Below are 13,381 nucleotides of genomic sequence, written 5' to 3' on the forward strand. Positions count from 1 at the left end.
TGACCACATCTTCACGCAGTATTCAAGACGTGGACATACCAATGGGTTTATATAGAGGCGATATGGTATTTTCTGTCTTATTATTTATCCTTTTCTTAATGATTCCCAACATTCTGTTAGCTTTTTGATTGCCCCTGCACATTAAGTGGATGTTTTCAAAGAACCATCAACAATGACTGCAAGATCTGTCTCGAGTGGTAACAGCTAAATTAGACCCAATCATTTCATATGTATAGTTGGGAATATGTTTTCAAATGTGCATTACTTTGCATTTATCAACACTGAATTTCATCTAACATTTTGTTGCCCAGTCACCCAGTATTGTGAGATCCCTTTGTAGTTCTTTGCAGTCTGCCTAGGACTTAAATATCTTAGTAGTTTTGTATTATCAGCAAATTTTGCAACCTCACTGTTTACTCTTTTTTCAGATCATTTATGAATATGTTGAATAGGACTGGTCCCAATACAGACCCCTGAGGAACACTACTATTTACCTCTCTCCATTCTGAAAACTGACCATTTATTCCTACCGTTTGTTTCCTATCTTTTAACCAATCCATGAGAGGACCTTCCCTCTTATCCCATGACAGCTTTAGCTCTTTGCTAAAGAGCCTTTGGTGAGGGACCTTGTGAAAGGCTTTCTGAAAATCTGAGTACACTATATCCACTGGATCCCCTTGGTCCACATGCTTGTTGACCCCCTCAATGAATTCTAGTAGATTTTTAATTATTTTTAGTGTTTTATAAATTTTTCTCCAAACAAAGCACATAACTCATAATAGCCCCTAATAGGCTAATAATTTCCTTAGCAACAGCCAATAACAATTCATTATTTTCCTTATCATCAAAGCATTTCTAGTCATAACAACAATAAAACTTGCCTGTCAGAGGCACCTAAAACCAAGGCTGTCCAAACATTTCTTCTATTTTCATGGAACCTTAACACCCTGTCCCAACCTCTCCTATTCTGATAGCAAAACTGCAAACATGCAGGTGCATGACCTTACCTCTCTATTTCTAGCTATATGATGTTTTGGTTTCAGCTGGCAGTGGTTGAACATGCAAAATGGCTGACTGTCAAATTCTGGGGTAAATGCAGGAATATTAAATTTTGGGGGGGCTACAACATAAGTCACATAGAAGTCTACTATCTTAATGAGCCCTCTTGGCAAAAGGGACAATGGATAATCCGTTGGTATTTGGGGGTGTTTTTGGAAGCAATGTTCTGTCATCCTTACTTTGCATTAGAACTGTAAGGGAACTAGAATTTCTATTTTGCAGGAAATTTTTCAATTTCAAATGTATTTTCATTCTGAATCAGAACAAAAAAATATAACATAATATAAAAAATTCTGGGGAAAAAGGTCATTTAAGGTCAATCAAATGGTTTAATTTTGATTTTGTTTTTGATAATATAAAATAAATTTCAGACTGAAAACTTTCAAATTATACTGTTCTAAAAATGTCAAAAAAAAGTTTTGACCTTATCAAAATGAATTGTCAGTGCTTTTATTTGTGAAAATATTCAAGCATTAATTTTCCTAGCATGCAACTACCTCTAACAGAAAGCAGGCAATAAACTTTCCAGGCCCACACACAGAACCTACCAACCCAGTACATAGCAACCTGTGTGATTAACTCCATTTATTTTCCTTGGAGTTAATTTTATTCTCCATTGTTGTCGATTAGACACCAGCCATGAATGTGAAATACACTTAAAAATTAGTTTCAGTTTTATTCTCCAGCTGCACATAGAACATCTTCTGTTGTTGTGAAAGTGTTAAGGGAATAAGTGTGTTCTTCAAAATAAGTGCATTTCACTGCACTTTCAGATTTCTACATTTTTCACTTGCTTTCCTTCATTCATGCAAAGTAATTACAAGTTTTCTGATGTCACCTAAATAATATGGCCAGTGTGAAAGCAAACAATGATAATTTTCTTATCTGATAATTACTGGCTCTCACATATCCTGCTGTGTACTCTTCTTAAATTGAACACCATTGACATCAGCACTAACCATTACAACGTCATCTCATTTGCACACTAAACTAAACAGAGTTTGTAAGAAAATGTTCCCAATAACTAACAGTCTATTCACTGTCAATTAACCACATACTTTCTGTCACTTAATGGGTATCTTAGCAACATCATTTACTTTAAATGTACTTCCTTCAGATTCCCTTAGGGATACATTGTCTGTAGTCAGACAAGCTGCAAGTGCACACAGTTATTGATCACTACTGTGTTGATTTTTTAACTACAAAGTATAAGAAAAACTATATTAAAATGACATCTGGAGCCTGACTTAAACTGTCTAAAACAAGATGTTTCTGATAAGGAGGATTCTGTCCTTCACTTACCTCAATGGGACTCAATACTACAGAGCCCAAACTGTATATGACTTAATAAAGATTTCAATCACTGAATGCTACAAGGTGAGTTAAGGATGGAACTGGATTCTCCACTCATGTGAAAATCTGGTGTAACTCTAATGACCAGTGGAGTGCAGAATCAAGACCCAAGCATTCACCCAATTCAGCAGAGCACATAGATTGCTTTACAGGGATGTGTTTAAAGTTAAGAACTTAAGCACATTTGAGTTCCATTGATGTCCACTGCTGTTTTGAATCAGGGCCTTAACTGTGACATTTCCTCTTTTGGTTGGGTACATCAAAGTCATAGTATATTAAAAAAAAACAACTTAGTTTCTTGTTAGTTGTAATATTAAAGCAGGAAAATACATATTTTCTGTTTTACGAAGGCACTGATATATGAGGTACACTGATATGTATCAGTGGATTCTTGAAACACAACGTGTGTACTTTCCTGCTTTAATATTACAACTAACAAGAAACTAATTTTTTTTTAAATATACTATAACTTGATGTAACCAACCAAAAGAGGAAATGTGTATATAGATATATCTATATATATTGCATGTAGATAAACACAGGACCCAAATTTAAGGGCAAATTCTGCCCTCTGAATATGTACTGCCATGGCTACTGATGGCAATGGTATTTGTGCATACATATGAAAGCAGAGTTTGACACAAACTTAAAACTTCAGGAACACTCACTTTATGAGTGATTCAAAAGCTGGGTCTCTACATTCTGAAGTAATAATTAACATATGAGTTTCACACACAGGCCTGGATCATGCAAGCAACTCCGTGTGGGAAAGCCTGATGTCCACACTGATTTCAACTGATTTCAATGGGACTCTGTCTCTGTGAGACAACTTGCAGCATCAGAGCCCAATGTGGTAGCCCAAACTGTTAAGAGCTTCACAGGAACAGGACAAGATAGAACATGAAATATCTGTAGAACCAATTATTTTACATAGTTATTTAGTACTGATACCTCTCAGCATTAAACAGTCTGTCAAGGTTAATACCGTATGCTGTTCAGTTAATTTTATTAGATGTATTGTGATAATTCTCAAAACCATGTTATTCACTTAAGGCACCCCACTGACCCAAGTTTGCCTGCTGGATCTGCTAGGAATTCCAGATTTATTGGTGCTGAAATTGAGGAGCCTCCTCATTAATCTTTTTAAATATTGCTGTAACCAACAATCAGTCAGCTAGTTGTAACCAGTCAGCCTGTGGAACTACTTGCCAGAGGATGTTGTGAAGGCCAAGACTATAACAGGGTTCAAAAAAGAACTAGATAAATTCATGGAGGATAGGTCCATCAATGGCTATTAGCCAAGATGGGCAGGGATGGTGTCCCTAGCTTCTGTTTGCCACAGGGGGGGAATGGGTGACAGGGGTTGGATAACTAGATGATTACCTGTTCTGTTCACTCCCTCTGAAGCACCTGGGCTAGATGGACTTTTGGTCTGACCCAGTATGGCCATTCTGGTGTTCTAGTTGCTTTGACACTACTTTGTTAAATATTATTTTTCCCATTAACTCCAAAAGGGGCCACTAGACAACAACAGTAGGGCAATTGAAAGATATATGGCTCAGATAACTGGCAATACTAATAATAATGTACAGGCATCTTGAGCACCAGGATGTGCCCATTTTTGAAAAATGAAAAAGTATTTCTTGAGAAATCTCTTTTATAATTACATTTATTACCTACGGGTCTGATCCTGCTTAAGAGTTTTACCATGGACTTAAGCATTAGTTCAAGCTAAAGTTAGAAAAGAAATATGAAGCAGCCTCCTGTCAGTGCCCTCCTTGCCTTTCTCATCCCCCAGGTTCTCTGTAAATAGACTAGGTCTTTGTGAAGCAACATTGGTATCACCTGGTAGGTAGTTGGCGTTAGGCTTGGGAATTGTTCTGACTACTTGATTTTCTTCTCCTAATAGTGAAAGACATCCACATGTCTATGCTGATTTTTATCAAAGGCTGCTGACAGATTTAATATCCTTAAACAGAAGGTTTCGTTGTCTAGACACAACTGCCATTGAGCTATTTCACACTCACCTTTCCAGAAGTTCCCAAAGTAGTATAAGTCACTGTTTACCTCTTCTAAGAGCCTATATTTTGTGTGAGTGGGGGGTTAAGAGATTCAAGGTTTGTGATTTTACCATAGATCCCTGGGCTTCAAATCCTAGATGGTGTTGGACCTAGTAGCTCCCTTTTACTTCTGCAGGAGGTCAGATACCAGTAGGAACCTAGTATCTTTTCCTCTGGATTGGGAACTCCCTACAGTAATCCATGCCTTTGTGATTTCTAGCTTTATTTCTGCTTAAGGCTACCCTTGAAGGACATTCAGAACATGCAGCTGGCACAGTATACAGCTCTTGAGGAGACTCTCACGAATACAAATTTCTCCAGGGGATTTTCTGTTGGAAGCAGGGCTTCCCCCTGACCTTTTTTTCTGATTCTGTCTACTTGATGGGCCTTCTGGCTAATTGCTTCAGTCAGCTCATATTTGGGCTCCTTAGCTCAGATTCTTGGGACCAAGCTTATGGTTTCTCAATTTCTTTGAGCCTACTTGCCTCTCTTTCCCCCAAGCCCTGTTTGCTCTGATGATTTATATCATTGGATGGGTTTCAATTTCTCAGTGCCTTTGGTCTGCCATTGCTGCTAGTTTACCAATTTAACCTCTTGAATTATTCTACATGTGCATGCACACTGTCTCTTCCCTTGCTCTATCTTGTCCAGGTAAACTAAGTTGGCTCAGGTAAGTCCCCAGCCCCAGCTGGTCCTTCTTATATCCCTCTGTGCAGTTCCATCAGCTTTCTTTTTATGTCAGTTAGTTCCCTTCATGCTAAAAAGAAACAGAGAAAGGATAGAATTTTGAAGTGACATCTGGAAAGGTTTTCTTGTAAAACAAAAACAAGGAGAATTATTTGGTGGGGAAGGAAGAGGAGGCGATTTTTAGAGCCAAGCTCACTTCTCTCATCTCCTGTTACACTCACTTGATATATTAGTAAGCCTGTAGTTTATGCAAACTTTTAGCATAAAATGGTATTAAATGTCTTCAGGGGAAAAAAATGACAGGCCCCAGTTGAAAGCTGCAGTGGGTTCAATTGTGATTTATTGAGCCAATGCACAATTATTTTATTTTCTATGACAACTGCTGTATTTTAGTCATGGCACCTTGATGAAGGGCTGTGATAGCATCTCAAAATCTGCTGCGCAGTAATGGACCAATTTGTATCGCAAGTGACAGTAGGAGAATCAACAAGATGTTTTGTGTAGTATTTGATAATGTTTCAGGCTTATTAATGTAAATGTTTGCCCATTTAGTCTTCATTTCAGTCATTTGTCTTCTGGTTGTTAGGAGCACAGTTAAACTTCATCCATATAAAACCAGCTGGCAAGAGAGCTTTCAAAATACGTTCTCAGGGGATAAAAATAACAAAACATTCTAAAGTTTTATGTGCTTATTTTTCTTTTTCAGTCACACAAGGAATTTTGAGGTAATTAAAATGGCTGCTCTTATGTTCTTAATGTTTGTAAGGCCCTTCACAGATGAAACATGCTATGAAAGTGCTAAGTGTTATTTTTGTGTTTCCAGTTTCTCCAGAACTAGGGTTCTTTTCAAGATTGGGGTAGCCATTTTGGAGAAAGAAAAAGGATTTTAATGTAACCCTGTACTGGAAATGATTATCTGCATTTCTGTCTAGATGTGATCAACCATTTTAATTAACCTTTTTACTGATGTGATCACTCAGGTTCCTCATGGCCTAAATACAAATAGATCTGGATAACTGAAGATTTGATTGGCTCTTTTTCTGTACAAAGGCTTTAAATTTACTTTTTTTTATTAGAAATTGTTCAGCAAACACTGGTTGCAAATATATTTCAGTCTGTAGGTTTTTTACCAGCCACTCAATCAATCTCCATCCATCTTCAAGGCCCTTTACAAATCCACTCCTGAACACTCCCACTTGTCTGACTCCTATAGTAGAGAAGCTGATGACTCTGGTTATGTTTTTATATTTCTGGCTATTTGATTCTTAGCACTTTGATGTACCCAACCATGTAACTTATGCTAAGACCTGGTAAATCAGCAGCAGTTTGACATTCTTTGTGTCCTATCTCATAGTATTATCACAGCACTTATAGTGCGTGAAATGTTCTACAGCACTTAGAAAAGAAAGGGCACTAGTCCCAGAGGGCTTGGCTTTTTTGTTTATTTCCTTTTTTTTACCTTCTCATAATGTGTTCCCTAATTCTACTATTCTTTTGCTCTTCATCCCATATTTTGTTCCACTTCTTCTCCCTCTTGCAGTGACAACTTGATGTTCCATTCTTCTATATGCTCTCATTTTTCTCTTCCTCATCTCTAGTTCTTGCCCCGCTCTCCAGTTTATTCTTCTCCTCCCAGCTCCAGTTCTCCCTCCCTCCAAATTCCTTCTCCATCCTCAGTTCTCCCCCCTTTTTTTGAGTTTGGCAGGACCTTTCCACTCTCTGCTAGGTCATGCCTCTCCCAGCGTCTTCGATTCCACCACAAGCTATCATGACATCATGCTTCACTCTCCAGGCTAATCCGTACAATAGTGACTGCATGCAGTAACAGGAGGGGAAGTGTCAGGTACTACTCCTGGGAAGGCTGAGCACACATGCAGCTGCACCACGTGGTCACTGTGGTACTTCTGAGGTTTGCCCGCACCCTCTGGATATGGCCTACAGGTTGGGAATCCCTGAAATAAGATTTAGGTTATGTTTATGATTTTTACTTTTCTGTGCACAGGAGAAGTGTCAGATTCCTCCCCCGCCCGTGTTACTCTTACAAGTTCTGTTCCTCCCATCATAGACATTAATGCTATTAATGGAAATGCCACCTGTGAAACAGGGAGCAGCCATGGAGCAGAACCAGAAAACATTTTAGTTGGAAAAAGTTAATACATAAAAAAAAAATAGAAAAACTGACTACCTCACTAAGTTGGACCTAGTTAGCTGAAATCTGAATAAAGAGGAGTGATACAAAAGTGCTTTGTCTTGTATATATTAATAGGTGGTTCTCAAGAATATGCAGAATTGTTCCTACAAAATTTGCAACCAATAATATGTCGTGCAGTTGATTACTGCAAATGGCTTCCTTCAAGAATCGGTACAAAGTCAGCTCTTAACAAGGAAGGAAAGTACAGTATGAACAGCCTACATCTTATGGAGAGATGGAAGCTGCTCCATATTTACATAGCCATATATAGGACTATTTTAGACCTTCCTATGAGTTTGTCTAGTTTTCTTCAAACATTCACTTCTCCCTTCAGTGTAACTCCTATTATTTTTAAACCAAACTCTTTTTGAGTTACAAGTCATTTAAAAATTACTCATTTGGAAATTTTGACTTCCATCCTTTGTCTTGTACTATCTCAACAATAGGTCTATACAATCAATTAATTCAGTAATCTGGAAACTCCTCTACCATAGTGATAAGGTATTTTAAAAACCTTGGGATAGATCCCTAACTGATATAAGTCTGGGTGGGTCCAGTGAAGTCAAAGTTATGATTTGTACCAGCTGAGAATCTAGCCATTTATCTTCATTTACCTATGCAAGAGAAATATTAATTTCAAAAGCTAAAAAATAAATTAAAAAAATTAAAAATTAAGGTAATTAGAAATATCCTTTCCTGTCACATGCTTGGGGATTTGTGAAAGTAAGGAAATAAGTACTGGAGCACATTGGAAATCTACACTACTTGCAATATCCCTCCCTAAAGACATAAACATTGACTTGTTATTTTGGAGCTCAATTTATGGATGCCCAATTTGAAACTTCTGAAAGAGGCCCAATTTTCAAAAATAAAAACAAAATAAAAACAAAAAAAAACCAACCCAATCATCTGGACAGCTGATGACCCATCCTCAAAGTCAGCCCTCTTTAGGGTGTTTTAAGGGCTCACAAGAAGTTCTAGAATCAATAGTTGCCATTGAAAATCTTGAAAAAAGAAAAGGAGTACTTGTGGCACCTTAGAGACTAACAAATTTATTAGAGCATAAGCTTTCGTGAGCTACAGCTCACTTCATCGGATGCATTTGGTGGGAAAAAAAAAAAAAAAAAAATTTGTTAGTCTCTAAGGTGCCACAAGTACTCCTTTTCTTTTTGCGAATACAGACTAACACGGCTGCTACTCTGAAACCTGTGATTATGCAAGGCATTGAAAATCTTGATGATTCTGCTTTGTTTTCTGATGCATTTGTTTCTCCTCTAAGGATTGTGTTGGTACTGCCCCTTTTTTGTCAGTTCCAGTTGTTTCTTTGGGGCTGAGAATTACATGCTACTTGGGGCAACCTCTGTCTATCTATACTTGGCCATTATACTCATTTTTATGACTCTGGCCTATCCCTTTTGAAGTATCTTTGGGTCTTTTGTCTAGGTATTTCTCAAGAAGAGAATGCCTTTCCAGCTAAGCGAGGAAGTCAAGTTGCATGGCTTTCTTGCTGTATGCACAGAAGTGGCTTTGTGCAATGTGCAAGTGAGGGCACAAGACAGCCTAAAGAGAACCATGAATTGTGGCCCAAAAGAGCACTTTTAAATAATTTTACCTCCTAAAAAGGGACTTGAAGATGGTGAAGGAAGGAGAAAGGAGGTAATGTGACGGATTAGAGCATTTTATGCTTTTAACAAGCAGTCGAGGGACAGTATATATTGGGCCACAAAACAATACTTTCATACTGTTTTGGAAACCTGGGGTGATGACCCATAGGTGGAGTTTGACTTCTATACTTGGGGGTGTGGGGAGGAGGGCAGCTCCAGTCAGGCCAACAGGGCTGCACGGTGGTGGTGGGTGGCACCATTTCAGATTTGGAGGTCTGGGTACAAATTTAACTGTGATTCCAGGGGCTACTTAGACAAATGAAAACACTAGTGTTTTTGCAGATAACAACATAGAAATATCTGACAGGAGCATTGTATCTAATTCCTATATCAAGAAAGAAAATTAAATAAATATTAGACCCACTCAGCTGTAATACTAACATGTTCTGACATCTTGTGACAAGTCACTTATGGGAGACTAGTTAGGTTTAAAATTGTAGTGTATTTTCTTACTCAGATATCTTACTAAGGTTAGAAGGGACCATTGTGATGATCTAGTCTGACCTCCTGCACATTGCAGGCCACAGAACCTCACCCACTCACTCCTGTAATAGATCCCTAACCTCTTGCTGAGTTACTGAAGTTCTCAAATCATGTGGTTTAAATACTTCAAGTTATTGAGAATTCCATTTACACGAGTTTAAACCTGCAAGTGCTCCCATGCTGCAGAAAAAGGTGAAAACCCCCCACAGTCTCTGCTAATCTGACCCAGGAGGAAATTCCTTCCTGACCCCAAATATGATGATAGGTTAGACTCTGAGCATGTGGGCAAGACCCACCAGGCAAATACCTGGGAAAAAATTCTCTGTCATAACTCAGAGCCCTTCCCATCTCCAGACGTTGGGGAGTTTTGCTACAGGCAGTCGCCAATGGGTCACACGCCATGGTAGGCAGTCCCATTATACCATCTCCTGCATATATGTATCAAGCTCAGACTTGAAGCCAGTTTTTTGCCCCCACTGCTCCCCTTGGGAAGCTGCTCCAGAACTTCACTCCTTCGCCTAATTCCATGCCTAAACTTGTCGATGGCCAGTTTATATGTATTTGTTCTCAGCTCCACATTGATGCTTAATTTAAATAATTCCTCTTCCTCCCTGTTATTTATCCCTCTGTTGTATTTATAGGGAGAAATCCTATTTCCCCTTAGCCTTCTATTGGTTAGACTATTCCACCACCCTTTTGCAGTTCCCTTGGGAAGCTCCCATTCCCTGTACTGTATATCCTGCTCTAGGAACCAGATCATTAATGGCTCCTGCCTTTGGAAAAAAATGTCTCTCCTGCTGCTAGACTGTCCCTCCTAGTGAATACACCATTCGCACCTGTGAAACTCTGTATCTCAAAATAGCACCCTGGAACCAACATATTCACCACTGTCATATTATTATGTACAATGCATGCTTTGTGAAATATCATTTTAAACATCTTCATCTATTGAACCTTAATATCCTGTTAAATTGTCTGTACTATCTCTGTATGAGAAGTTATGAAATATTGCTATATATATTGCTGAAATATGTTGTGAAGTGGGGAATGCTCACACCCAGCCTTTCAGTAGGGATAAAGGAGCAACTATCACAGGCCAGACAGGCATTAATGGCCCATCAAAAAGAATCCACTACCCCAGAAGCTTCTGGCACATACGCAATGAAGGCTAACTAAACCTGACATCGCTGCAAGGATCTTTCTAGCAGCTGGAAGAAAGTATAAAAGAGGGGCAGTAACATCAGCACTGAGCCTCTCTCAACAGCTAAAGACCATCTGCAAGACAAAGACTTTGAACTGGGGAGATTTGTCCCAGGCTGGAAGGAAATCCAGCTTGTGCATTGAGAACTGTGAGCTGCCTGTAACATCTATCAGGATGATTCAAATCTTGTTTAGTCTGTAGAATTAGACTGGAAGTTTATTCTTCTTTCTTATGTAACCAATTCTGATTTCTATGCCTGCTACTTATAATCACTTACAATCTCTCCTTCTGTAGTTAATAAATCTCTTATTTTTTACCTAAAACAGTGTGGTTCTGGTTGAAGTACCTGGGGAATCTCAACTCAGCTTAACAAGGGCTGTTACATGTCCACTACTCTTTTGTCAGAGTGGTGAACTAATTATCACTGTTCAAGGGATTCTTGAGCAGTGTAAGATGGAATACATCTGGGGTGCAAGGTTGGGGGCTAAGGTGACTTGCTGGTGCTTCTCTCTATATGATTTGTTAGTGGCTCAGGGAGCATTCATGCAATTTAGTTGAGTGTGGAGCTCCGCATGCTGATGGCTGAGTGAGGCTTGGAGGGGTTTTGCTGCTTGTCACTGCCATAGCATTGTGTGAAACAGCGCAGGCTGGAGAGTTAAGGGCACACTACGGTCTCACAGTTCCAGGTTGTACCCTGGGCATCCCATCACAGTGCCTCTCCCCCCCCACTCCCGAAACACTCCCTCAAAGTCAAACTGCTCCATCAACCCCAAAGAGCAGATCCTCCAGTGTCCTTCTCCATTTCCCCGTACTGTCCCTGGGCTGCTGCTCCTGGGCCCCGGGCAGAATGAATTTACTCTCCTCAGCTGAAGGTCCTACCAATTCAATTCTAAGAGCAGCATTATATATTTTTTCTTACCTTTGACAGCAGGTAAGAAATCCCCTCCCCCCCACATAACTGTGTGGAAGGCTACTATATTGATATTTTCCCAGCATTTCAGGACCGTGATCATTTCAGTATCCTTGGTTCTCAGACAACTCTTGCAGCTGCCGAGAAAGGAGCAGCTGCTGGAAATGGACCTTTTATTTCAGGGGCAAAGTTAACAGTTCTCGTTTTCTTCTTTTAAGGCTGGCCATCATTTAGAGATCATAACAGTTCTGAAAGAACCACACTAGGAGAGGGAGGCAGCTTTCCAGTCCTGTGGTGAGGAATTCAGCAGTCTATGCTAGAGAGATATTGTGCTACTTGTTACCCCTCTACATAATTGCCAAGCAGAAGGGTTTGGGGAGGTTTGAAAAAGGACCAATCACATTTGTGCTCCTGTTAAACCTTAAGAACCAGCTGGAGTTTCTGCTGCACCAGAACTTCGGTGACACATGCTTACAGGACTAGAAGGCAACCTGAATGGAAATAGAATATAGCCTAAGACAGCAGATGGAGCCTGAATGGAGCAGGGAGAAGAGAATGCCCAGTTGTGCTAAAACCAGCCCCTGCAGCACCAGGAAATCTGCCCCCTTCATCCAGCCAAGAATGGAGAAAGGAACAGGAAAAAAAATGACATTGCAACTATCCCGTGCTTCATGAACTTTCCAATTAAGACCACAAGCCATGCACTTCCCCACTGCAAAGAGACAACACATTATGTTTGTGCAGCTGCTGGAGCGGATCCCTCACCCACTCCTGGCAGCATGGCTCGGAGCAGGGAGTCACCAGACACTAGGGCATGGGAATGCTTGAACACACTTGTACTGTGACCAAGGAATGTTCCAACACCCCTCTGAGAAGCCAGGTTCCCCTTCTTCTTACCGTGCATAACTGACCATGATACTAACTGACCCCTGCCCCAGCATGGCTCCTGTTTGTAAAGTAGGGTGATACTCCAGATCCTGGAGGCATGCCAGGGGGAGCCTGTCACAATGGCATAGTCGAACAGTTCCTGACCTGTGGTTTTCCATATCCTCAGACTACTTATTATTCTGCAAGTGTTTTTTTGGATGGTGTATCAGATTAAGCATTCTAGATGGATAGCATCCATTAAGCACATTAATACTGAGATACTTTCTTAAAATGTGCTCTTCCCAGTATAAGATACGGTCAGAAGCCATCAATTGAATTTTGTTATGACTCACAAGGTTGGTGCAATTGGCTTCTCCTGCCCTGATCCTTTTTGAAATCATATTTGTAAGACTAATAAATACTGCAGTAGGAACATAGTGTCTTTAGGATACACTAATATAGAGCTCTTCGTATGTTAAAGATAATAGCTGAATCAGTCCAAGAATAGCCTGACTTTGCTACAGTCACATTACTACTATGCATTCGAACACCTCCCTAATTTGCTCCCCACTATCAGCACCCGGAATGCCCCAAACCCTAGCACCATTTTGTAAAGTTCCTGAAATGCCATTGAATTAAATGGCACAGCATGCATTTGGATGAAGGTAGAATTTGACCTTGCATTTCCAGTTACCAACTCTAGTCTGACAACTGGTGTAGGTGGCCAAGTGCCCAGTTTTTGAAGGGAAAGTCAAAAGGGGACCTGTGCAGTGTCCGGTTAGCACTGCTGACTGGACAGTAAAAGTCCAGTTACTGCAGTAACTGTGATTGGCATCTGTCACCAGGAGGGCGGGAAGAGCAGCTGCTGCTGGAGGAAGGGGATCCTGACAGTGCACTGCGCTTGAG

Source organism: Dermochelys coriacea, chromosome 1 (genome assembly GCF_009764565.3).
Source record: "Dermochelys coriacea isolate rDerCor1 chromosome 1, rDerCor1.pri.v4, whole genome shotgun sequence".
Taxonomy (NCBI): domain Eukaryota; kingdom Metazoa; phylum Chordata; order Testudines; family Dermochelyidae; genus Dermochelys; species Dermochelys coriacea.